This window comes from Manis javanica, chromosome 4 (genome assembly GCF_040802235.1).
Source record: "Manis javanica isolate MJ-LG chromosome 4, MJ_LKY, whole genome shotgun sequence".
NCBI classification, from domain to species: domain Eukaryota; kingdom Metazoa; phylum Chordata; class Mammalia; order Pholidota; family Manidae; genus Manis; species Manis javanica.
In genome coordinates, this window is record NC_133159.1 from 122573397 (window position 1) to 122601197 (window position 27801).

General features: G+C 40.8%; 1 pseudogene; it reads right to left on the reverse strand.

Moving 5' to 3' along the window:
- The window catches only part of LOC108387707 (dynein axonemal heavy chain 9-like), a 353770-nt pseudogene that overhangs the window by 99838 nt on the left and 226131 nt on the right, over window positions 1–27801 (reverse strand).

A 27801-nucleotide genomic window follows, 5' to 3' on the forward strand; every position in this document is an offset into this window, starting at 1 on the left:
CAATAAAATTGGAACAAGGACACACCAGGTGCCTGACCTTTGCACAAGCATTCCTATGTGACTTATCATGAGTTTCGACCCCAGGGGGGTCATTTACTTCTAGTTATATAACTTAGGGCAGGGTCCAGGAATGTTAGCCTCATGTAGTTTCTACAAAAACTGGGTAGCTCTGCCCTGTTCCCTGCATTCCTCTACAGTAACTGCAGTACTCCTGGTGCCTAGAACAGAAGTGGACACACAGTAAGTACTCAGCAACATGTGTGGTCAACGATCAAACCGCATGAGTAAAATTGGCAGCTCCAGGTTCCCATCCATCATTTGCAACCAGAAAGGAAGGTGGTCTTTTCTCCACTGTAAGTCAAAAAAGTCCTGGGAAATGATCTTAGTTAGATGGGGCTCCTGTAGTCAATCCCCATGGGGCAAGCGGATGTGGTTCATTGGCAGAATAGGGGCACAGGATGAAGAAAGATTTCTGAGCAGGCAGATGTGGTTTTCAGTGACAAGCACCAGGCATGTTCCCCTCCCTCAACACCACTCCCGCCTTAGGGGCTTGCTGTAGCAGGCTGGGCACTGACTGCTCTTCCCAGGTATCTGCCTGATGAATTTGTCCTTCTTCAAGTTTTCATGCAAATGCCTCCTTTTCAAGGAGGTCCACCCTGATCACCTTCAACACTGCACCCTCCAGCCTTCGGCCTCCTCCTCCCCGCTGTTCCAGCTCCAGCCCCGGAGCACTTCCTTACTCTGCTCTCTGCTATTCTTTTTATCCACAGAGTCTGCTACTTTTTAATCGATTGTATAAATTACTTTACATTATGCTTCCTGTCTCTCACTCTCACCTGTGTTAGAATATAACCTTCATAGAGGAAGGGATCTTTGTTCACGAAAGCATTACAATGCACCCAGAGCAGGGCCTTGCCCACAGAAAGCAGTCAACAGGTTGTTGAGTGAATAACTGAATGAACAGATGTGTGCGCATTGTCACTCATGCAAAATGGTGAATGAGAAAGGCGAAGTCCTTCTGCTCATGCAGCTGGGGGAGATCAGCAGCGAAGAGTAAACCTTTGATGATTTGGATACTGAGAAGTGCTTTGGTAAAAAACGAGGGCAAATGGGATAGTGGACTCTTGAGAAGTGCTGATACCATTTTGGCGGGGGAGGTGGGTCTGGGAAGGCCACTTTGAGAACCTGACATTTCAGCTGGGATGCAAATGACAGGAAAGAGACAGCTCTAGAGAGGCCTGCAGGGGGGCCTGTCCAGGCAGAAAGTCTGCAAGTGCAGAGGCCAGAAGCAGAACAAGCAGGGCCATGCTGTGTGGTGTGGGGCTCCGGAGAGTGGCGATGAGAGGAGAAGCACTTAGGGCCTGACCATAGGGGTGGGATGGACCCAGAGCCACGGGCAGGGGTTGATCTCATTCTGACCTCAGTGGGAAGCCCTTGGAGGATTTTAGGCAGGGAGGGGAATTATCCAGTTTTGCTTCGGGGGCTTGCTGCCCTGTGGACTGGACCCACTGTGGCAGAGCAGGAGTGGACAGGAAGGACAGATCAGAGAGATGTGTGGTTCTCCAGGTGGGAGACTAAGGCTGAGTGGGCCACTGGAGGTGGTGAGCAGTGAATGGGTCTTTGGAGATGCTGCAGGCAGAACTTACTGATCATTTCAAAAAGAGGTATGAGAGAAACTCACTAGTTACTCTTCTTGAACAGGGTTTTGAAAGTATACCATCAAGTAAGTGAACTGAAATTTATGCCAAACATATTCATTTTCTGGAAACCTAGGTCATTTCTTTAATTTACCATATGGATGATACTTTGCTACAAATTCTTCAATATATATCTTTGTGAAAATCTTGGATTATTTATTTTGGATAAATTCCTAAAAGTCCATTTCCTGGGTCAAAGGGTGGGAACATGTTAGTGTTCTTTGTACATGTGATCATATTATTTCTCAGAAACTCCAGTTCCAGTCACTGGTGTTTAAGAGAGTGGATAAACAATCCCACCCTTTTCAACATCTCGTAACATCATTAAAAAAATTTTTTTTCCAGTTTGGTAGGCTGAAAATGGTATCATAACATTGGGTTAGTTCATATATGTGTACATATGTGCATATATATGTTTACTAGTGATGCTAAACATTCCATGTTTTTAAGCTACTTGACTTTTTTGCTGTATGAATTGTTTGATATTGACCTTTGCCCACATTTCCACTGGGGTGTTTGTCTTTTTCTTTTTGGTTACTTAATTAGTCAGCATCCCTGCAGGCATAAAAATGACACAACACACTGGCTAATTTGAGGAGAGTTAACTAAAGGAGCCATTTAGAAGAGCATAGATTGAAGGACCCTAAGAGACAGTGTATTACCCAGGTCTAGTAATGATGGGCTTGGTGGAACTGGGTGGCTCCATGCCCACCCCTGGGCCTGAAGCAACAATGTGAAGTTGTGGATAGCAGCACCTGGGGGCAGAGACAATCCCAATTCCATGGACAGGAAACCTGGCAGGAGCTTGTAACCTTCAGCTGAAGGCAGGTTGGGGCCAAAGGAATGAATATCTTGATCACGCTCTCTTTCCCTTCCTGCAATTTCCTGCTGGTGCTCATCTTGGCCAAAGATGCCTGGAAGCTACAGGGCAAGGAAGGGCCTTGAATGTCGTCCATGAAAGTCATTCTCCAAGGTCATGGAGAAAAATGCTGGGGAAGGGGAAAGAGAATGGGAGGGGAGACAAAGAGATCCAGCACAGTTTATAAGAGCTCCTGACACACTGAACTAAGGTATTAACTCTTTTTTAAATTCACAAGTTTTGTTTATGACATTCTGTGATACATGGAAATTTAGGTTTTATGTAGCCAAATTTAATAATCCTTTTCCAGATGATGTCATAATAGCATCCTTTGTTTCCATGCTTAGAAGGGTCTTTCACGTGTATTAACATCCATATGGCCTTATGATAATTTTGCTAGTTCTTTTATAGTTTTGTTCTCTTCCTTATTGTTAACTCTTTTACAAGGTGACACTGTTTTGTCCTTTTATTTAAAAACTAAATATTTATTATGAAATATTTGGCAAAGATGAAAACAAGGATCATTCATGAGTTTACTACCCAGAGATAAACATTGGTTAGGTTCATTATATAGATTATATAACAGACTAACAGAGAGAGACAGAAAAGAAAGATAATGAATGAATATATATATGAACTAACATATATCTGGCTCATTCATATGTGCGTGTGTATATATATATATATATATATATATATATACACACAAATCACTGTACTATTTTTGAACCTGATTTTCACTGAAAACTGTATCTTAAATATTTTCATGTTATTATTTTTGTAAAGCATGAATTTCAATAAAGTATGCCCTGTTTTCTCTCATTTAGATATGCATAATTTAGCTAACTCCTTATTGTTGGACATTTAGATTATTAAATATTTAATAGCTGGCTAAATGCTATGAACTTATAATGATGTTAGAAAAGAATAAACCAGAAATCAAACAGGAGTTAAATTTGACATATTTAAATTTTAAATTATTAGTAGCAGCATCCATACAGAACTGAATCTTCTTATACATGAATTTGGTATTTACATTTGTCTATCCGTGCCTGGTTTCATACCCCTCAACAAAGATATGTAGTTTTCATTGCATGGTTCCTGTAAGATAAATTCTAGCCGGAATAAGCAGGCAAAGAGAGGCAACAAAGGGCCAGGTAATTTATTTAAATACCCCCAGGTGAGGTTCTGTGGCCTTCTTGCCAGAGGCCAGAGAAGTCACACCCAGTTAGGGAGGTGGGGCGCTTATAAGAGATTAGGAGGGGGAGGAGTGGGCAAGCTATCCTAGGGGGTGTTGAGAGGTATGATTGGCTAAAGGTGACATAATAGTCAACTAGAAACTTTTTTCTTTCCAAGAGGGAGGAGGCTGACATACGGGTCTTAGTTGGCACATCAGGATGGAATTCAGGGAGAGCTGTCCCCTTTCCATATACGGCATGGACTTTGGGGTCTGGTTTGTTCTCCCCCTATGGCATCTCTCTGTTCTGTTTGCATGTCCTTGTTTTTTCTTTCTCCAGCCTAACATCCCAGCCTTTTGGTCATAATGGGTGATGACTCAATCTGGCTGCTTCTGGCTGACAAGGGGCGTCATGGGGGTTTGAGGCTGGTATTAGGCTAAAGGAGGGGGTTCAGTGGGAAGAGGTGCGTAATGGTGAAGTAACATCTGGTTGGTGGCGACTCCGGTCATCTGGGTTAGCCGCTGTTGGAGGAACCTGAGGACACAAGGGACAACTAAGAGTAAACCACAAACTGTTATTAAGGGGCCCAGTAGAGGCATTAGCCAGGCCATTATAGGGAACTGGAATTCTGGATCGAGTTTACATCTCAATAACTCTAATTAGGATTTAGTATAGATAAGACTGCATTATTGAAACAATACTTTTCTCTAAAATCACCCTTATTTTTATTAGAAGTAGCCAGATTAAGAAAATAATTAACAGTTGGCTTGATTATTTACATAAGTGCGGCAAGAAGAGCAATTGATTACATAGGCTCTTTTAAATATGCTTTGCTGGAACTTTTTATAAGGAATTTCAGATTGGACTTTTAAAGGCTTCTTGAGGCCAGAAAGCCAAGCCAGACTTGTCGTCAGGTTGTGCCTGCAGTACCTGTACATTTGGGTGAATTCCTCTCTTTTTGAGGTTCCCAAGACATTCCTGCCAGGAAGTGACCTTCCTTACTCACCTGGTAAGGCTGCTGGGAACTCTGTAAGCAAGGTACCAGGCCAATTTTTTAAGGGGCTTTGTTGGCTTTATAAAGTCAACCTTTGTTCCTTAAAGCTGTACATATCTGAGTTTATGCACGTGTCTCTCAGGTATGACATTCCAGTCAAAGCCTTGGTAGTATAACGTGTGTTTTTAATTGGTCCTCTTACAAGGAATGCAGGTTCTTATTGAACTTATGCAGATAAACATACTACCATGAAACATAAAAATACTGAAAGCTTTTAAATTCTTGAGGGTTCAGGTAGAGAGAAAGATAAAGTTTCAATTCTGTTTATAGAGACAGTCATTTACTAAACTGTTGTCAGCTTAAGAGAAAAAGCTTAAAACACTTTATCAACAACATTTGAAACAAAAAGCAGGAAATCATCTTCTTTAGCTTACTTAATCTTATGTAACCAATACCTGTTCTGTTGAAATCTAGTTCTTTACTAGTTTAGGAGTAATAAAACAGTGAGTATAGATGACAGAAGACTTACAAATGACCGTAGTTAAAGATCTGATGAGAGCTTACTGTAAGACAGTTGACATAAGGAAATTCTGATATTTCTGTAACACAAAACATTCAGTAACAAAGTTCAGCATCATTCCTTTTGACAGTGCCCTCCAGGCAATTAAGCAGGTAATTATATATCAGATAAATAAGCTAAATTAGCTAAATATTTTCTCTAATGAGAAAAAGTTATTCTGACATGTTCTAGGGGTTCTCTGGAAAATATCAGAGTTAACTAGAGGCAAAAGCACTTTTTTGAATTTGATTTTGGGAAATTGTTAAAAGTTTTAAGACACTTGCTTAAATAGGACCATAGGTTGCTATGAAGCAACACTTATCTAATTAACTGGAATGACAACAAAGTACTTCAAAGGCAAATAAAGGTTACACAGTTGTTATCAAAGTTTAGCTTTTAGTCCTCTTAATATTAAGATCTCATTTTCTTAAAGACTCCGACAACTCACTGAGACTTTAAGCATAAGAAACTGCTTTGATAAAACAATTAGAACTTTCTGCAATCTTTCAATATTAAGAGCTAACAGTTAAGAAAACTTTGTCTTTTTAACTGAAAACAAAATTCTAATTTTGCTGTGTACTTGATACTGAGACTCATTTGCTTTAATTTTATATAGCATGAGCATATTAAATTCTTCTACAAACTTTTTACAACTTTCTTTTATCAAAAGACATATTTTTTAGCATGCAGAAATGTTTTCCTTACTACTTTAAGTAGTTTTGATCAGAACTGAAAACTATTACTTTAACCTTCAGTGAACACTGAAAAATAGGCTACTGTAAACTGTTACACTAGCATTTTTCAGATTGATACATTTATGAATGTATATTATCTTTTTTGGAAATGTGCTTTATAGAACAATTTCTTATTAGGCACAAAATATGTCTATATAACTTAGCAAACTTTAAGAATTTTGGTTACTACAAAAATTCTCAGGCTGTTTGCATATATACATATACTGTTATACATTAATACAGTATTATTATTAAGATATTTATTTGTTAGGCTTGTTTACTTATTTTTAGCAACTATGCTAAATTACTTACAAAACTTTTACTGAATGTTAGACAAAGCCAAGCCTTTAAGCATTTTATTCTTAAAAGATTTAGCAGATAACATTGACTTAAATGACATTAGGTAAACTTAGGCAGCTGATAACAAGGGACATGCCCCCTTCAGCTAAACTCAAATTAGCTTTCATGCTTAACATTTTTTACTAGATTCTCTGGAATTTCTAGATGCTCAATCTTCACAAGCACTTGTTTTTAAATAAAATATTTTTCATTTATACACCTAGACACACAAACGTACAAACTGAGATACAACGACTACAGTGAGCAAGACTTTTTTCATAAAAACATATACACAGATAGACAAACTGATACAAAGACTTAAGTTACTGATATCTAATTGCCTTCTCTCTTCTCAGCTTCTTGTCTGTGGCTTCTGGAACTAGAGGGCGGGAGGGGCGTGTTCTGGTGGGGGAAGAGGGCGGAGAAGGTGGAAGGAGAGGGGGAGGGGTGGTGCAGCCACCGGAAGAGGAGAGCAGGACAATGGCATGGTTAAGAATGCAGGACTTTAAGATGGAGATGACACGTGTGAAGACAAAGGACTTAAAGATGGTGGTGGATAGAGGGGGAGGGGATTGCGAGCTGAGGGAGGCAGGCGACTGAGGTTTTCTGGCGGATCTGAAAAGGAAGGACTGAGCAGAGTAAGAGGCTGACAATCTTTAACTGAAGATCGGGCTAGGAGAATCTGAGTTATAGAACACTTAACATAAAGGTTTTGATGGGAGTGCAAAGTCCAAAAAGCCTGCACATATGCGATTTCATTCTACTTCTGCTCCAGTGGCAATAATTAGTTAAGTCAGTGAGGAGGCTAAAATCAAAAGTTCCCTCAGGGTGCCAGCAAGATTGGTTGTCCAAGGGATACTGAGGCCCGGCCTCAGAGCAAAGGAAGACTAACTTCCGTTTGTGGACTTCCCAGGACAAACATAGAGTAGCCAGATTAGAAATGAGACAACGCAGCAGGGTCTGAGCCTCTGCTTTCATGGGCTGGTTCCTCACGTCTGCAACCACTTCCCAAAAAACATCCCACTGAGAGAAGCACCCAGCGTCCCAAGCGCACCAAGTCAGAGGAGACGGCCTAGGAGCCTGGATGAGGGACATCTCTCCCACCGCAGGGCCAGGGGTGAGTATCCCAGATACTCGCAATGGATGGGGTGAATGCCCAGACCTGGACATAGCTACGATTTCGGACAGACCAGGTGAAACAGATTTAGGAAGGGAAGCAGACTGGGGGAAACTGAGGGACTCACTGGAAAATAATCTATGCAGCGGAGAGCAGGCTGAGGTCCCGGGTCGGGGAAGGAGAGGGCGGGGCCACCGGTGGCTGGTCGGGGCCCCACACTCATACTCCTCCCAGGTTTCAGCACCATATGTAAGATAAATTCTAGCCAGAATAAGCAGGCAAAGAGAGGCAACAAAGGGCCAGGTAATTTATTTAAATACCCCCAGGTGAGGTTCTGTGGCCTTCTTGCCAGAGGCCAGAGAAGTCACACCCAGTTAGGGAGGTGGGGCACTTATAATGGATTAGGAGGGGGAGGAGTGGGCAAGCTATCCTAGGTGTTGAGAGGTATGATTGGCTAAAGGTGACATAATAGTCAACTAGAAACTTTTTTCTTTCCAAGAGGGAGGAGGCTGACATCCGGGTCTTAGCTGGCACATCAAGATGGAATTCAGGGAGAGCTGTCCCCTTTCCATATACGGCATGGACTTTGGGGTCTGGTCTGTTCTCCCCCTATGGCATCTCTCTGTTCTGTTTGCATGTCCTTGTTTTTCCTTTCTCCAGCCTAACAGTTCCAACAAATTAATTTATGCTTACTTGTTCCTTGTGTTTGACTGCTATTTTGAAATATATTTTTGATTTGGCTACTGCTGATATTAAAAAAGCTATTAAGTTTAAGGGACTATTTTATAGAGGGCACCCTTCCCTTTTATTTGTTCTGTTATATTTTTAGAACATCTATGAATAACATACATTTGTCTGCTATTTTATAATATTTACATAGTTACTATTTTTCATTTATCATTGCACCAGTTAGAAATTCTAGACATTTTTTAGTAATAGTAGTGAAGAGGATCATTATTGTGCCTTTTCTGCAAATGGGAATGCCTGCAATGTTCTGCCATTAGATAGGATGTTTTACCCTTGGATTGGGATTGACTGCCATCTGTCAGCAAAATATCCAAGTACTTGTTTATTTCTACTTCACTAAGAGCTTTAATAAGGAATGGCTGTTGAATTGTTTTAAGTGCCATTTTGACATCCCTCAAAATGACTCCAGAGCTTTTCTTCTTTGATTTGTGGGTAGGTGTGGCTATATGAACAGTCTTCTCTATGGAAGACTTACCCATTGGTGGCAGAGTATGTGTGATTTGCAAGTATTTTACATAGATGTCACACATTATTATTCATTAATTAGAGTAATCTGAGGCTTTACTTCCTTGTACTATTTCAATCACTTTTAGTATCAAGCTTATTACATAAGAAAAGGTCTTAAGAAGTCCTGGAGGAAGGGAGTCTATGTATTTCTGTGACTCTAGAATTTTCAAAATTGATTGATTATAAAGTCTGCTTATATTACTTGTTGATATTCAGTTAAAAGTCAAATGACAGGGAGGAAATATTTACAACATATATACCAAGGATACCAAGGGATTAACAGTAGAAATGATAAAGAAAAACTATGAATCAATAAGAAAAGGGAAACCACCTAAAAGAAAATGAATGAGGACTCTGAACAACAGAGAAAACAAGGAATCTAAATAGCTGAAAAGATGCCCAGTCTCATTAGAAGGAAACCACTTATAAATTTTTAAAGATGAATAATGTTTTGCTCTCTTCTTGAGGAAAATTGAAGTGATTGAAAATATCTAACATTGGTGAGGATGCAAGAAAAGCAGTATTCATAACTTACAAACAAGAATAACCATTCTTGACAGATATTGGGCATTATTTATAAAAAAAAAGGAACACATTGTTTATATGTATTTCCTATTGCTTCTGTAACAAGTTACTACACATTTAGTGGCTTAAAACAACATACATTTATTATCCTACTGTTCTGGAGGTCAAAAATCCTACCCTTACAGTGTGTTGGTGGGCTAGTTACTTCCAGAGGCTGTTGGGGAGAATCCGGTCCTTGCCTTTTCTAGCCTCTAGAGGTTGGTCTCATCCCTTGGCTCATGGCCCTACATTGCATCACCTGCCCCCACGCCCAGCCTGCTTCTGTTATCATGTCATCTTCTTTTGACCTTCTCATCTCCCTCTTTTAAGGACCCTTGTGATTGCATTTAGGGCCCACCTGATAATCCAGGATAACCTCAATCTCAAGACCTTGAACTTGATCCCACTTACAAAGTCATTTTTGCCATGTGAGGTAAAATGCACAGGTTCCAGTGATTAGGATGTGCATCTCTTTGTGGGTGGAGGAAGCATTCTTCGGCCTGCCATGTTATTCTATCAAGCAATGCACTTCTCATGGGACCCAGAGAAATATTTGTACCTATGTAATAATGATGCATGTACAAGGCTATTTGTACTGGGAAAAAAAACAAATTAAACACTCAACAATGGATAGCTAAATAGAATTCAATTATTGCGTAGAATATTATAAGCACTAATAAACGAGGTATCAATGTATTATATTGGCATTAAATGGTCTCATTTTATGCGGGAGAGTAAATTTGCATTATCTGCTTGTATTTAAAATATGATATGTTTTATATGTGTGGTTGCACAAATACAAGGGCATAAAAACACTGCAGGAATAGAGACACCCCAAATGACTCCAGAAGAGTTCCTTCTTGGGAAAGAACTAGGGCTTTACCCTGTATATTCTATACTATTTGAATTCTTTCTAATGGTGAAAATGTCACTATATGTTATTTGTATAATAAAAAAATAAGTTCTCTGTAAAAAATGCATAGGAAATAAACAGAAAATACCATGTAACTATGTAGGGAGAAAAAGGGCCATGAAATTGCAAACCCTTCCTTAAGTAAGGCAGGAAAAGTCATCCTGGATTTCTTTCAGTTTAGCAATAAAAGTGAAATAAAACTGTCAAAGCAGAGACTTAAAATGTGCACAGATTTACTACCATGCTCTGATTTACAGGTGTTCTTTATGTATTAACTAAAGATTTATTGTTAACTTTGAAAATGATGAGAAAATGGGGAAGTGAGCCTTAGATACCAGAGTCCTGTAAGCTCAGAAGGGTTTGGAGATACTCCAGAAGTTGCCTGGGCTCATGATGCAGTACTTACCACATGAGCTACAGTCTGATCCACTTCATCAGGTGGGCGGTGGGCGAAATGAGTGAGGGGATCAGAAGGTACAAACTTCCTGCTGTGTAATACATAAGTCCTGGGGATGTAATCAATGTGTGGTGACTATAGTTAATAATACTATATTATATATCTGAAAGTTGTCAAGAGAGTAGATCTTAAAAGTTCTCATTACTAGAAAAAAACTGCAACTATGTGTGGATGGATGTTAGCGAGACTAATGGTGGTCATTCCACAATGTTGAATCATTAGGCTGCACACCTGAAACTTATATTATCTTATATGTCAATTATATCTCAAAAAAAGTGCTATGTGGGACCCACTGATGGGTTACAATTTGATCAGTGCACCTCACTCATCTCCACACAACCTTTGGAGGCACCCACTTGTGTACCCACAGTTCAGCCACACCACACCCTTGCATACCTCCATGAGTTCGCAAACATCACGCCTTTCTGGAATAGTCTTTTTTTCCTTCTGCTCCTTCTAGTAAGATGCTCATCCTTATACTCTTTGCCTCATGGACTTTATCTTCCCTAGTTCCCACCTGGCCAGGCAGTTAGTCATGCTATCCTCTGTACTCTCAAGCCACTGATATTTTTAACTTTTTATGTCTGTTAACATAATAAATACAGACAGTTTAAAAACTCTAGTAGAGCTATAAGACTTAGAACAAAGCACATGGCCACTACAGTCCAACACCAGCTCTCCAGAAGCCACAGCTTACAATTTCTTCCATCATCACTTCTAGATTTCTCTCCTTATTCATAAAGAACATGCTTATGCTGTTAGTGTTTTTTCATTTTAGACATTATCAAGTGACTTCCTACTAATAATTAGTTTCTTTATTGCCCTCTTTTCCCTTCTAATGGTCCCCCTCTGATTAAGGTTATATCAAATTTTTTGTGAAATTAATGTTCAGCATGTACATGATTATGATTATAAATATCATTGACCTTCTTTCTTGTATACTGACTTTTTTTCTGAAATTAATAAATAATTTTATTATTTGTTTCCCAATAAAGTAACTTTTAGGCAAACACCAGACAGAACAAGAGGAGAGAGTCATACTTGGGGGCAGGGCATTCCACACAGAAGCAAGGCAATTGCTTGCTCAAAGGCCCTGGGCTGGGACTGTACCAGGGCCATTTGAGACATGAGGTCAGCAGGGGTGGAGAAGTGCTGACAAGAGGCAGAGTAGTAACTGATGTAATAGAGCTGGACCGGGAAAGGTCACGTAGGGCTTTGCAAGCCATGGTGAGGACTTTGGGCCTTAGTCTGAACATGGTGGGAAGCCAGTGGAAGATTCTGAATGGAGGGATGATGTGGTCTAACAGCTGCTTCAAAAAGATTATTCAGATGGCTGTATTGAACAAGGACAGAATTGAGCAAGGGTGGAAACAGAGAGGCAAAATAAAAAACTATTGCAATAGTCCAGAGAAGAGATGATAATGGCATGGACAAGAGTGGTTGTAGTAGAAAAGATATAAAGCATTTGAATTCTGGGTATATTTTGAAGGCAGAAGTGATAGGATTTGCCAGTAGATTCGATGGGAGTGTGAGATAAAGAGCGGATTAATTCCTATTCACCCCTTTCCACACAGCAGAGGAAAGAAACCGAGGGCTCCACAAGCTGGTCACTTGTGCAGACTGCACAGCCGATGAAAGGCCAGCATGCCCCACTGCCAGGTGCACAGCAGGCACTCACGATGAATGAGGGATACTTTCTCTGCGGCAGAGGTGCTGGACTCTCAAACCCAGTGCTATCCCATCACTTCCGTGAGCTACTTCTCTACATATTCAGTTCTACCAATAACCCATCAACTAACTAAGCAGGCAACAAACGAACCCAGAATACTTATGGGTGTTTACTTTGCTTCCAGTTTTGTGGAAACAAAAGTGATAACTCTGGTTATGATGACATCACAACAAACACTGAGTCGCTATTATCTGTTTGCTACTTTTCATGCAGCATCTCATTTAATTTGCATCACAATCTAATGGGGACTGGATTACTGTTACCTCCATGTATAGATGAGGAAATGGAGGCTCAGAGAAGAGAAAATCCTTCCCAGGGCCACACAGAGTAAACAGTATAGCCAGTCTCCTGTCTCAGGCATCTTAGATGATCTCTGTGTCAAGACATCCTATGGAAGACATTAATTAGTCTTATTGGCAGGAAATGACCAGTAAAACTTCATGAGCATGCATTAATAAAGTTGTCTCATGTGTTTTGTGCTCTGGAAATCAGAAAAGGGAGAGCTTGATCAAGAATATAAGTTTGTTCTGATAATATTCCTTTCTCTTAATAAAAAAAAAAAAAGCAGTTAATGTGTGCTGACCTCCAATGAGTTCTGCACAGTGGTATAGAGGGCATGTCAAAGTGTGGGCAAAGGGTCTGTTTGTTTCTATGCAGAAGATCAAGGCCTAGCTTGGATACCCAGAAAATGAACTAAGATACGATATGAGGAGGAGCTTCCGGCATCAGCACTCTCTGGAGGACTTGTGCCGGGGGATGATCATCAAAAAGCCTCCACAGGGATCCGGATGATGCTGCGGTTGTGGCTGCATCCAGCCCACCGTCTCCTGGACTTGCCATAGGAATGAGGAGGGAGATGTCTAGGCTGGCATGTGCATACAGTGAGACAACGAATTTGACCGGATCTGTACTGTTGGAACTCAACCAGGAGTTGGGAGGGGTGCAAGTTGTAGCGCTCCAAAATCTTACGACTTTAGACTATCTACGGTTAAAAGAACATATGGGATGTGAACAGATCCCAGAAATGGGTTGCTTTAATTTGTCTGACTTCTCTCAGACTGTTCAAGTACAGTTGGACAATATCTATCATATCATAGACTAATTTTCACAAATGCCTAGGGTGCCTAAATGGTTTTCTTGGCTTCACTGGAGATGGATGGTAATTATAGATTTGCTTTGTTTATGTCACCGTATTCCTATTATGTTAATATGTGTGTGCAAATTAGTTAGTAGTTTAAAACCTATACATACTTAAGGTACTCTACAAGAAGATATGTCAAAGAAATAATCAATCCTCCCATGTTTCCTTCCATATGCTACATCTATAGCTTTTCTTCTTCCTTCCTAATTACAACCCTTAAATAGAATTCGTGCCTCATATCGAATTTACCGAGTATCATAATTCCTCCAGGTGGTAAAGATACCTCGAGACAAGTGCTGGGCATAGAAGCCACAGGGCATAAATCTGCAAAGAAGTAAAAAGCTAACCTTTGCAAACAATATGGCTTCTCTCTCACTTACCAACTTTACATTTCCCTGTATGGCCCCGGAAGATGACTGGTTAGCCAGAGACGGGTAAGATTCCTCAAGGGAGGAACAACCTAAGACAGGCACAGTCTCAGGGGGGCCATCAGGTGAGAAATTGGGGATCAACAGAGGTGAGGCTAAGAACCTCACCCCCCCTGCTTTGAGAGAAATCTTCTGCATCCATGGATGTTTTGCTGTCCTTGTCTAGCCTGGATTAATACTTAGTCCATAGGCACACACCTGATCATCTGATCATCTACATTTGCCCTCTTACAGCACTAAACTATGTTTTCTACCTTTATCTTGCATCTACCTACCACTTCAGCATTTTATTAAAAATAAAAATAATAATAATAATGGAGAAATGTGGGATCAACATATAAATCAAGTACAAAAATCAAATGAATATTCATATTTGACCTGATTGTTTATAGGTCATAATGCATGATCAAAATCGAAAGTTTCTGTGATGAATGCCCTTGTACTGTTCACCATGTAAGAATTTATTCACTATGTAAGAATTCGTTCACCATGTAAGAACTTGTTCGTTATGCTTCAGAAGATTGGAGACTGACGAGAATTAGGCTTGAGATGGATTAATGATTGTACATTGAGCATTGACCCCCTATACTGAATTTTATTGTTGTTAACAACCATTTGATCAATAAATATGAGAGATGCCATCTCAAAAAAAAAAAAAAAGAAAATAAGTTTGATTTTGGAATATGAGTAGGTTTTAGGCAGAATGAAATGAAAGGAGAGGGATTCTAACTGACTGGGAAGGGGAGGGTAGTCTAATCAAAGGTCTAGAGGTTGGAATGGGTGACACTGTGAAGGATCAGGGGGAAGCCCAGTCTGGCTGCATCCACAGGTTCAGGCTGAGAGGTGGCAGTATAACTGGGATACACCTCCATTTCTTGGCCTCCCCACAGATACCCTAAAGCCCCTAGAGGAGAAATCTTGTGTTTTCTACTGATGTAGGGAATAGCCCAGTTGAGTCCTTTCTAGGTCATAGGTGCTCTTATTTTTAGGGAGCCTACCACCCTTCATCATGAACACTAAAATGCACACATATCTCACATTAAATACAACTGTTATGTAACTATATGCAACAGGATTTTACAGAGTTCCTGGTTCAGTGCCAAAGTTGCTGAGGCGCTAAGCCAATAGCTGCTGCCTTCCAAAGTGAGGTATGAGATGGCAGGACTAATAAAAGCAGGTTTCAGAAGCCCAGTGCTTCTGACTCTTCAACACTTCACCTGCTTTAAGGGGATTAAAGAGTCAGGGAGTTGGAGATGAAGAGGGAATTTTTAATAGGAATTGTTGATGAGTCCCACTCTCTGCCTTTGTGGGAGGATGTGGGGCATCTGCCACTTTTGCATCAAGTCTCGAGGGACCACTTGGGGAGCTTACATGTTTTCCCTTCGAGTGACACAGTAGACTGAGGTCTAACTTATAACCCAGACATGAACAGTCTATGAGAATAGCTGGTTGCCCCCAAATGTGGAGCTAGGGTGTAAGCTGCATGGGTGGTCAATGCTGTCAGGGTGTGCCTGGGGAAAAGAGGCACAGGGTTCTTGCATGGACCAGAGGTGAGGTGCTTGCACAGCACAGCTGGCAATAGGTTGTCTGAGGCCTTGACCAAGTGGTCCATGTGAAAGGGCAAGTGCATTATCAGACTCAGGAGACAGAGGAGAAAGCTAGCTGCAGGGGAGGGATCCCAGTACATGGTGGAAGGTCTTCAGAGGACCTAGCAATTGGTCTGGGAGAGAAAGGGTCAGCTTCTCAGTCTGTCTGCCCCTTTTTCATCCTCTCTCCCTTTGCCCCTCAGCCATTGCTACACAAATGGAAAAGAAGCCTAATTATGGAAAACAATAAAAGGAAGCAGCAGCTAGCCTCATGTCCCCCTCCCCCAGTCACACACAGACACACAAACTAAATATAAAAATCAAAACAAAATTGCCTTATGAATACATTTCCAAAGTCAGGTTTGTTCCACCAAATGGTTATGCATGTGACTTGAATTTAGTTGATGCACAGTTACATGTTGCTGACAACTGAATACTTGCTAATTTTGATTTTGTAGTTTTTTTTTCATTTTTTGGAGCTGACACCTCATTTAAGTCTCATCATTTTAAACATTTTCACAGGGCTTTAAAAGGCTCATGTCCAATAGTACATAGCATGAAAAATGACCCTGAGATGCAGAGCTTCAAGATCTCTGGGCATGGATTCTGAAGATGTGAGTTCAAGTCCAGCCCCTAATATTGAGGTTTGTGACTACAGGTAAGTCAGTCTTCCTTCCTATCTGGGTCTTGGCTTCATCAGTGAGGTGAGGGGTCTGGCCTGGTTGGCCTCTCCTGTCCTGATTGGCTCTAAGGCTCACATCTCTGGGATTTCATTGGTAGCTCATCGGTCCTGAGATACAGTCAGCTTAAATAAATGTTTGTTTGCTTAATGAATAAACCAGGGGCAGCTAGTCCCCCCAACTTTGTCCTTGTATCTCTTTGGGACCCCAAGGCACTGAGTGTCTTTGGGTCCGACAAGGAGTCTGCTCTGCACCAAGGGGTAAACACACTTGGCAGATGGTCCCCCTACCTTGTTGAGGGTGTTGAGGGCCGCCTGGGCTGCTGTGAGTGCTGGCTCTGCTTTGGCCAGGTCCTCCTCACAGCCTTTCTGCTTCTGCTGCACCTCCAGCATGATGAGGGCCACCTTCCGCTCCTCCTCATTCGCGATGGCTTTCTCTTTGCTCACCTTGCCAGTCTCGACACCTACCACCTGAATCAGCCTGTCTGTATCTTCATTCTTCTGCTTCAGCTCTACTTCCTGGGTGGCCAGCTTGGCTTTCAGATCATCCACCTGCAGCAGAGAGGCAACGGGCTTACTGCAGGTAGAAGGACTTGGAACACGGTCTTGGGGATCTGACCCTGCAGAGCAGAGTGCCAACTCCTGAGGTCAAGGTGCGAGGCTAAGCTTTCACCTGGGACCAGGCTCCCTGACCTGGGAGAGGAAAGGAACACTGGCCTCTCTCTTCCTTTCCCTCTATAGCACCTATGGTGCAAGTTCTAAGCAACACATGATCTGACCTTTCTTTCTTCTTGATGCCCAAAATGGCTTAGGCTGCTTCTCACTGATATTGGGTGCCTATGTCTTAGAAAATGTATTGTCCATAACATAATACTCTGCACATGGTGGAGTCTTAATACAAATCAGTCATCATTAAATTGAAATTGGCCAATGTGGAGTGTACTAGGAATTTAGCATACTATAAAATGTCAGGGTCTATTGTGCATCCTGAGAGACCGACTATATGAACCTACAGTGGCCAGGCCATATATAAAAGTAGAACTCTGAGCTGCAGCTTGCAACAACCTGTCCAGAAAACCAACCTATTATCTACAGCAACAATTCAGGGAGACAATAACCTCTATAACAGCTGGCCCCAAATGGCCAGGATTTGATTAGTAACTGGCAGCTTCCTTAATTTTTGTCCCTGCGTCCAATTTAGGATGAACTAGAGAATGTCAAACATGTACCCCTTTCTGATCACACGGGATGTCCCACTTCTAGTTAGCCTGCCTCCAGTTCCTGCAGGCCAGCAGCCTCCATCAGGGCACATGCATGGCCTTTCATTCCTGCCCACTCTAAAGCCCTCTCCCTCTTCTCCCTGACTTCAGGTCTCTGCAAAGTGCAAACGACGGTGGCTGACCTCCTTGTGAGGGCAATGAGTAAACAGCTTTTGCTTGTTCTCACAGATTGGCCTTAGTTTATTTCCACAGTCTTCACAAGAAAGAGATGGACAGAGGCACAGCAAGGACAGCAAGAATCCTAATGGTCCAGACAAGCTGGGGTCCCCCATCCAATCTCCATATTCATGTAAGTTTTGGAGGCAGTAATGAAATGATGGAAATACCAAAAACAAGGAAACCTTCTATTTCTCTGGTAGCTGGAGAGGAAGAAATAGCCTCCTGTGCTTCTTCAGTTCAGTAGAGTGCAGTGCTTCTCAGAGTGTGGTCCCTGCACCAACATCATCAGTATTCCCTGGGGACTTGACAGAAATGCAGATTCTCAGGCTCACCCTAGACCTACTGAATCAGAAGTTCTGGAGGTAGGGCCCACCAATCTGTATTTTAACAGTCCCACTGGCTGATTCTCGTGCCTGCCTAGGTTTGAGAATCATTGGCCTAATATTTTGGCCCCATCACATCCAGAGACCACTCAGATATATGTATATCTGGCAAGTGAAAAAGCCATTTGTATTTGCACTATGGTCCATAAACTTTACATTCCAGAATGACCTCTTGTCTCTCATTTCTCTGCAGTCTATTTCATGCAGCAACCAAAGATCACTTCAGAGCTCCAGGTATACGTCAAACAGATTCAAATGCTTTATGATGCAAAATGCATAAAGGGGAAAATAAAACAGAGGCTTAGATGCTGCTGATAATTTCCTTTGCCTGGCAGATCAAAAGAAAAGAAATGGAAAGTGAGAAGAAAAGAGAATGCTCTTTAATATGGTGTATTCATAGAAACTGGAGACTTTGCATTAACCTCAAATGGAAGCCTGCTCCCTAGAACACATCTTATACTCCCATGTGGGAAGGTTAATCCATTTCCATCTCCTGTTGTTCAGCTGCAGGGAGTTATTTCTACAAGGACAAAGATTTACAAAAAATTGTAAATCAAAATGATTGAACCACATAATCACTCCAGTCAGCAAACACACCAGCAACTTTTTGTTCCTTTTTAAATCTTGGGAGATTTGAGAAAATTGAAGTGGCTTTTTTTTATTGTTATTGTTGTTTGTTTTGTTGATTGCAGATATGGCTTATGACCTTGGGCCCAAGGTAAATAATCGCCGGCACCAGGAATAGGGCTTTATAGCTTTTATGCCATGTCATGGAGTGGCATTTGGGTCCCACCAGTCAGAATTAGGCTGCTCCCCACAAAGCAGAGCAGAGGGCATAACAGGTTCATTTTATGGCTCTCGCTATAGAACAGGAAATTGAAATAGGTTGCTTTAAAACTGTTTCTTCTCTCTTCCCCTTATTTAAAGCATTCAAGCCACTCTTTGGATTTCTTCTTATGTGGACACTTTCATGCCCAGATAGGAAGATTAAGAGAGGGAGAGAGCCACAGATGGTGAGGAGAGCCTTTCCCTCAGTCTTCCCAGCCCAGTGAATGTTGACCATGTGAGGCAGGCATGGAGATGTCCACTGAGTGGGTGACCACAGAGTAGAGCCTTCCTTCTTCAAGGACCAGGCTCATGATGCTAAAGAGAGAGGCCAAGCTTCTAAGGACCCTCCCCCAGGAGCTCCAGAGGAAGGGCAGAAAACCCAGGGTGAGCATCACCAACAGACACTCCACTGAGGCCTGGAGGCCTAGAGATAGGCTCCTTCTCAACTCAGAGTCTTTCTACTCACCCAATAAATAACTTCTGGTATGAATTTTCAAGTCAAGGAGGCTTTCCTCTTGGGTAGAGGTGTTTCCCTTCTGTAGTAGTCATCTGCTATGCTCGCCTGCTTAATAAAAACTTCTCATCTCTGCTGTGGTAACATAGTCTGACTTTACTTTGGAGGACTTTCCCTTCCCATGTCCTCATGATTGGTGGGGCTGACTCCAGTGGTTCTCATTTGATCCTGGCTTGACCAATGAGCATATCCAAGTCACAGAGATCAGTTCAACCACAGGCAAACCACTGACCAAAGAGGCTAGTCAGAGCCACTGACCATTCACCCAGAAACTTGGCTGAGAACACCAGGGAAGAGGCACTTCATGCACTGGAATCTAAGTCTGAGGATGTCAGGACCACGGGGGTTGCTTGCCTGAGCAGGGACATCTAGTGAGTATCTAGTCCAGCTTTGTCCAAACTAAGCTCTATCTCTGAGTTCTCAGTAATAGAAATCAATTCATTTTATTTTGTTTTGTTTCAGCTAAACCAACTTCAGTTGGATCTTGGTCAGTGGCCATCAAAATGAGCCTGATAAATATATCATATAATCATACATTTTTCTCTCTCCCTCTCATGTTCACTCCTCTCCTCAGTCTTTCCTTCCCTTCCTCGTCTCTCCTGTATCCTCCCCTCCTGATATGAAATTGACCTGGGGAATTGGGAGGACTCTACATGAACTATGTGCAGATGCAGATAGATTCACCTAAAGGTACAAAAGGCTTCTCAAAAAGAGGTCACCCCAGAAAAAAGAGGTGGAGCCAAGATGGCAGCATGAGTAGAGCAGCAGAAACCTCCTCCCAAAACCACATATATCTATGAAAATATAACAAAGACAACTCTTCCTAAAATAGAGACCAGAGGACACAGGACAACATCCAGACCACATCCACAACTGCGAGAACCCAGCGACTCATGAAGGGGGAGAGGAAGGCCACAAACCAACAAGAAGGAAAGCTCTTCCAGCCATCACTCGTACCAGCTCTGCAAACTATCTCTATCACCATGAAAAGGCAAAACTACAGGCAGACAAAGATCACAGAGACAACACCTGAGAAGGAGACAGACCTAACCAGTCTTCCTGAAAAAGAATTCAAAATAAAAATTATGAACATGCTGACAGAGATGCAGAGAAATATACAAGAGCTAAGGGATGAAGTCCGGAGGGAGATCATAGATGTCAGGAAGGAGATCACAGAAGTGAAACAAACCCTGGAAGGATTTATAAGCAGAATGGATAAGATGCAAGAAGCCATTGATGGAATTGAAACCAGAGAACAGGAACGCATAGAAGCTGACATAGAGATAAAAGGATCTCCAGGAATGAAACAATATTAAGAGAACTGGATGACCAATCCAAAAGGAACAATATCCATATTAGAGGGGTACCAGAAGAAGAAGAGAGAGGAAAAGGGATGGAAATTATCTTGGAAGAAATAATTGCTGAAAACTTCCCCAAACTGGGGGAGGAAATAATCGAACAGACCATGGAAATACACAGAACCCCCAACAGAAAGGATCCAAGGAGGACAACACCAAGACACATAATAATTAAAATGGCAAGGATCAAGGACAAGGAAAGAGTTTTAAAGGCAGCTAGAGAGAAAAAGGTCACCTATAAAGGAAAACCCATCAGGCTAACATCAGACTTCTTGACAGAAACCATACAGGCCAGAAGAGAATGGCATGATATATTTAGTGCAATGAAACAGAAGGGCCTTGAACCAAGGATACTGTATCCAGCACGACTATCATTTAAATATGATGGCGGGATTAAACAATTCCCAGACAAGCAAAAGCTGAGGGAATTTGCTTCCCACAAACCACCTCTACAGGGCATCTTATAGGGACTGCTCTAGATGGGAGCACTCCTAAAAAGAGCACAGAACAAAACACACAACATATGAAGAATGGAGGAGGAGGAATAAGAAGGGAGAGAAGAAAAGAATCTCCAGACAGTGTATATAACAGCTCAATAAGCAAGCTAAGTTGGGCAGTAAGATACTAAAGAGGCTTGAACCTTTGGTAACCACGAATCTAAAGCCTGCAATGGCAATAAGTACATATCTCTCAATAGTCACCCTAAACATAAATGGATTTAATGCACCAATCAAAAGACACAGAGTAATAGAATGGATAAAAAAGCAAGACCCATCTATATGCTGCTTACAAGAGACTCACCTTAAACCCAAAGAAAAGCATAGACTAAAAGTCAAGGGATGGAAAAACATATTTCAGGCAAACAACAGTGAGAAGAAAGCAGGGGTTGCAGTACTAATATCATACAAAACAGACTTCAAAACAAACAAAGTAACAAGAGATAAAGAAGGACACTACATAATGATAAAGGGCTCATACAACAAGAGGATATAACCATTTTAAATATATATGCACCCAACACAGGAGCACCAGCATATGTGAAATAAATACTAACAGAACTAAAGAGGGAAATAGACTGCAATGCATTCATTTTAGGAGACTTCAACACACCACTCACCCCAAAGGATAGATCCACTGGGGAGAAAATAAGTAAGGACACAGAGGCACTGAACAACACACTAGAACACATGGACCTAATAGACATCTACAGAACTCTACTTCCAAAAGAAACAGGATATACATTCTTCTCAAGTGCACATGTAACATTCTCCAGAATAGACTGCATACTAGCTCACAAAAAGAGCCTCAGTAAATTCCAAAATACTGAAATTCTACCAACCAATTTTTCAGACAACAAAGGTATAAAACTAGAAATAAATTCTACAAAGAAAACAAAAAGGCTCACAAACACATGGATCAATGGATCAATGGATCAATGAACAAATCAAAATAGAGATCAAGGAATATATAGAAACAAATGACAACAACAACACAAAGCCCCAACTTCTGTGGGATGCAATGAAAGCAGTCTTAAGAGGAAAGTATATAGCAATCCAGGCACACTTGAAGAAGGAAGAACAATCCCAAATTCATAGTCTAACATCACAATTATCGAAACTGGAAAAAGTAGAACAAATGAGTCCTAAAGTCAGCAGAAGGAGGGACATAATAAAGATCAGAGAAGAAATAAACAAAATTGAGAAGAATAAAACAATAGCAAAAATCAATGAAACCAAGAGCTGGTTCATTGAGAAAATAAACAAGATAGATAAGCCTCTAGCCAAACTTATTAAGAGATAAAGAGAATCAACACAAATCAACAGAATCAGAAATGAGAATGGAAAAATCACGACAGACTCCACAGAAATACAAAGAATTATTAAAGACTACAATGAAAACCTATATGCCAACAAGCTGGAAAACCTAGAAGAAATGGACAACTTCCTAGAAAAATAGAACCTCCCAAGACTGACCACAGAAGAAACACAAAAGTTAAACAAACCAATTACAAGCAAATAAATTGAAACAGTAATCAAAAAACTACCCAAGAACAAAACCCCGGGGCTGGATGGATTTACCTCGGATTTTATCAGACACACAGAGAAGACATAATACCCATTATCCTTAAAGTATTCCAAAAAAATAGGAGGAAATACTCCCAAACTCATTCTATGAAGCCAACATCACCCTAATACCAAAACCAGGCAAAGACCCCACCAAAAAAGAGAATTACAGACCAATATCCCTGATGAATGTAGATGCCAAAATACTCAATAAAAGATTAGCAAACAGAATTCAACAGTATATCAAAAGGATCATACACCATGACTAAGTGGGATTCATCCCAGGGATGCAAGGATGGTACAACATTCGAAAATCCATCAACATCATCCACCACATCAACAAAAAGAAAGACAAAAACAACATGTCAAATGCTGAAAAAGCATTTGACAAAATTCAACATCCATTCATGATAAAAACTCTCAGCAAAATGGGAACAGAGGGCAAGTAACTCAACATAATAAAGGCCATATATGATAAACCCACAGCCAACATTATACTGAACAGTGAGAAGCTGAACGCATTTCCTCTGAGATCGGGAACTAGACAGGGATGCCCACTCTCCCAACTGTTATTTAACATACTACTAGAGGTCCTAGCCATGGCAATCAGACAAAACAAAGAAATACAAGGAATCCAGATTGGTAAAGAAGAAGTTAAACTGTCACTATTTGCAGATGATATGATATTGTACATAAAAAACCCTAAAGACTCCACTCCAAAACTACTAGAACTAATTTTGGAATACAGCAAAGTTGCAGGATATAAAATTAACACACAGAAATCTGTAGTTTTCCTATACACTAACAATGAACCAATAGAAAGAGAAATCAGAATAATAATTCCATTCACAATTGCATCAAAAAGAATAAAATACCTAGGAATAAACCTAACCAAAGAAGTGAAAGACCTATACCCTGAAAACTACAAGTCACTCTTAAGAGAAATTAAAGGGAACACTAACAAATGGAAACTCATCCCATGCTCATGGCTAGGAAGAATTAATATCGTCAAAATGGCCATCCTGCCCAAAGCAATATACAGATTTGATGCAATCCCTCTCAAATTACCAGCAACATTCTTCAATGAACTGGAGCAAATAATTCAAAAATACATACGGAAACACCAAAGACCCTGAATAGCCAAAGCAATCCTGAAAAAGAAGAATAAAGTAGGGGGGATCTCACTCCCCAACTTCAAGCTCTACTACAAAGCCATAGTAATCAAGACAATTTGGTACTGGCACAAGAACACAGCCACAGACCAGTGGAACAGATTAAAGACTCCAGACATTAACCCAAACATATATGGTCAATTAATATTTGATAAAGGAGCCATGGACATACAATGGTGAAATGACAGTCTCTTCAACAGATGGTGCTGGCAAAACTGGACAGCTACATGTAGGAGAATGAAACTGGACAATTGTCTAACCCCATACACAAAAGTAAATTCAAAATGGATCAAAGACCTGAATGTAAGCCTTGAAACCATAAAACTCTTAGAAAAAAACATAGGCAAAAAACTTTTAGACATAAACATGAGTGACCTCTTCTTGAACATATCTCCCCGGGCAAGGAAAACAATAGCAAAAATGAACAAGTGGGACTATATTAAGCTGAAAAGCTTCTGTACAGCAAAAGACACCATCAATAGAACAAAAAGGAACCCTACAGTATGGGAGAATATATTTGTAAATGACAGATCTGATAAAGGCTTGACGTCCAAAATATATAAAGAGCTCACACACCTCAACAAACAAAAAACAAATAATCCAATTAAAAAATGGGCAGAGGAACTGAACAGACAGTTCTCCAAAAAAGAAATACAGATGGCCAACAGACACATGAAAAGATGCTCCACATCGCTAATTATCAGAGAAATGCAAATTAAAACTACAAGGAGATATCACCTCACACCAGTAAGGATGGCTGCCATCCAAAAGACAAACAACAACAAATGTTGGCGAGGCTGTGGAGAAAGGGGAACCCTCCCACACTGCTGGTGGGAATGTAAATTAGTTCAACCATTGTGGAAAGCAGTATGGAGGTTCATCAAAATGCTCAAAACAGACTTACCATTTGACCCAGGAATTCCACTCCTAGGAATTTACCCTAAGAACGCTGCAATCAAGTTTGAGACAGATGCACCCCTCTATTTATCGCAGCACTATTTACAATAGCCAAGAATTGGAAGCAACCTAAATGTCCATTGGTAGATGAATGGATAAAGAAGATGTGGTACATATACACAATGGAATACTACTCAGCCATAAGAAGAGGGCAAATCCTACCATTTGCAGCAACATGGATGGACCTGGAGGGTATTATGCTCAGTGAAATCATCTGGTATTTCTCTTTCTCCACTTGGCTTCATTCTAACCAATGAATGTTCCAGTTCATTGAAGAATGTTGCTGGTAATTTGATATGGATTGCATCAAATCTGTATATTGCTTTGGGCAGGATGGCCATTTTGACGATATTGATTCTTCCTAGCCAGGAGCATGGGATGAGTTTCCATTTGTTAGTGTCCCCTTTAATTTCTCTTAAGAGTGACTTGTAGTTTTCAGAGTATAGGTCATTCACTTTGGTTAGTAGACTATCTACTGTTAAAAGAACATATGGGATGTGAACAGTTCCCAGGAATGGGTTGTTTTAATTTGTTGGATTTCTCTCAGACTGTTCAAGTACAGTTGGACAATATCCATTATATCATAGACAAATTTTCACAAATGCCTACGGTGCCTAACTGGTTTTCTTGGCTTCACTGGAGATGGCTGGTAATTATAGATCTGCTTTAGTTATGTAACTATATTCCTATTATGTTAATGTTTGTGCACAATTTAGTTAGTAGTTTTAAAGCTATACATGCGTAAGTTACTCTACAAGAAGATATGTCAAAGAAATAATCAAGATTCCCATGTTTTCTTCCATGTGCTACCTCTATAGCTTTTCTTCTCCCTTCCTAATTACAACCCTTAAATAGAATTCGTGCTTCATATCGAATTTACCGAGTATCATAATTCCTCCAAGTGGTAAAGATACCTCAAGACAAATGCTGGGCATAGAAGCCACAGGGCATAAATCTGCAATGAAGTAAAAAGCTAACCTTTTCAAAGAATATGGCTTCTCTCTCACTTACCAACTTTACATCTCCCTGTATGGCCCCGGAAGATGACTGGTTAGCCAGAGATGGGTAAGATTCCTCAAGGGAGGAACAACCTAAGACAGGCACAGTAGCAGGGGGCCATCAGGTGAGAAATTGGGGATCAACAGTGGTGAGGCTTTGAACCTCACCCGCCTCCCCCCCCGTGTTTTGAGAGAAATCTTCTGCATCCATGGATGTTTTAATGCCATTGTGTAGCTTGGATTAGCACATAGTCTACAGGCACACACCTGATCATCTACAATTGCTCTCTTACAACACTAAACTATGTTTTCTACCTTTATCTTGCATCTACCTACCACTTCGGCATTTTATTAAAAATAATAATAATAATAATAATAATAATAATAATAATAATAATAATAATAAAGGGAGAAATGTGGGATCCACATATAAATCAAGTATAAAAATCAAATGAATATTCATATTTGACCTGATTGTTTATAGTTCATTATGCGTGATCAAAACCGAAAGTTTCTGTGATGATGGCCCTTGTACTGTTCACCATGTAAGAACTTATTCACTATGTAAGAATTTGTTCACCATGTAAGAACTTGTTCGTTATGCTTCAGAAGATTGGAGACTGACAAGAATTAGGCTTGAGATGGATTAATGATTGTGCACTGAGCATTGACTACCCTATACAGAATTTTACTGTTGCTAACAACCATTTGATCAATAAATATGAGAGATGCCCTCTCAAAAAAAAGGTGTAAAAAGTTGCTTTCCTAATCGTCATCAAGAGTTTATTTGTTCAATAAATATGCATTGAGCATTAAAAAAAAAAGAGATCACCTAACAACCAGGCTTCTACATCAGAGGTCACAGAACAGCCAGGTTTCTCTGTCAGAAGTCATCAAACAAGCAGGCTCCTCCATTAGAGATCACCTCATAACCAGGTTTCTCAAACATAGATCACCTAACAACCAGTCTTGTCCATCATAGATCACCTAACAACCAAGCTTCTCTGTCAGAGTTAAATTAATAACCACACTTCTGCATCAGACATCACATAACAAACAGGCTTCTCTGTCAGAGGTCACCCAACACCAGGCATCTCTCTCAGAGGTCACGTCATAACCGGACTTCTCTGTCAGAGGTCACCTAACAACCAGGTTTCTCCACTAGAGATCACCTAACAACCAAGCTTCTCAGTCAGAGGTCACCTAATAACCAGGCTTCTCTGTCACAGGACACCTAACAATGAGGCATCCAAACAACCAGGCTTCTCTGTCAGAGGTCACCTAAGAACAAAGCTTCCCTATATTACAGATCACCTCACAACCAGGCTTCTCCATTAGAGGTCACCTTACAATCAGGCTTCTCATAAGAAGTCACCTAACAACCAGGCTTCTAAATTAGAGATCACCTAATAATCAGGCTTCTCTACTAGAGACCACCTAACAATCAGTCATCTCCATCAGAGATCAACTAACAACCAAGCTTCTCTGTCGGAGGTCACCTAACAACCAGTCTACTCTGTCAGAGTTAACCTAACAATCAAGCTTCTCTGTCAGAGGTCTTCTAACAACCAGGATTCTCTGTAAGAGGTCACCTAACAACCAGGCTTCTCCTTATTAGAGATCACCTAACAACCAGGCTTCTCAATCAGAGGTCACCTAACAACCAAGCTTTTAAGTCAGAAGTCACCTAACAACCAGACTTCTCTTTCAGAGGTAACCTACCAACCATGCATCTCTGTCTGAGGTCATCTAACAAACAGGCTTATCCTTATAAGATATTACCTAACAACCAGCCTTCTCTTTAAGAGGTCACTTAACAAACAGACTTCTCAGTCAGAGATAACATAACAACCAGACTTCC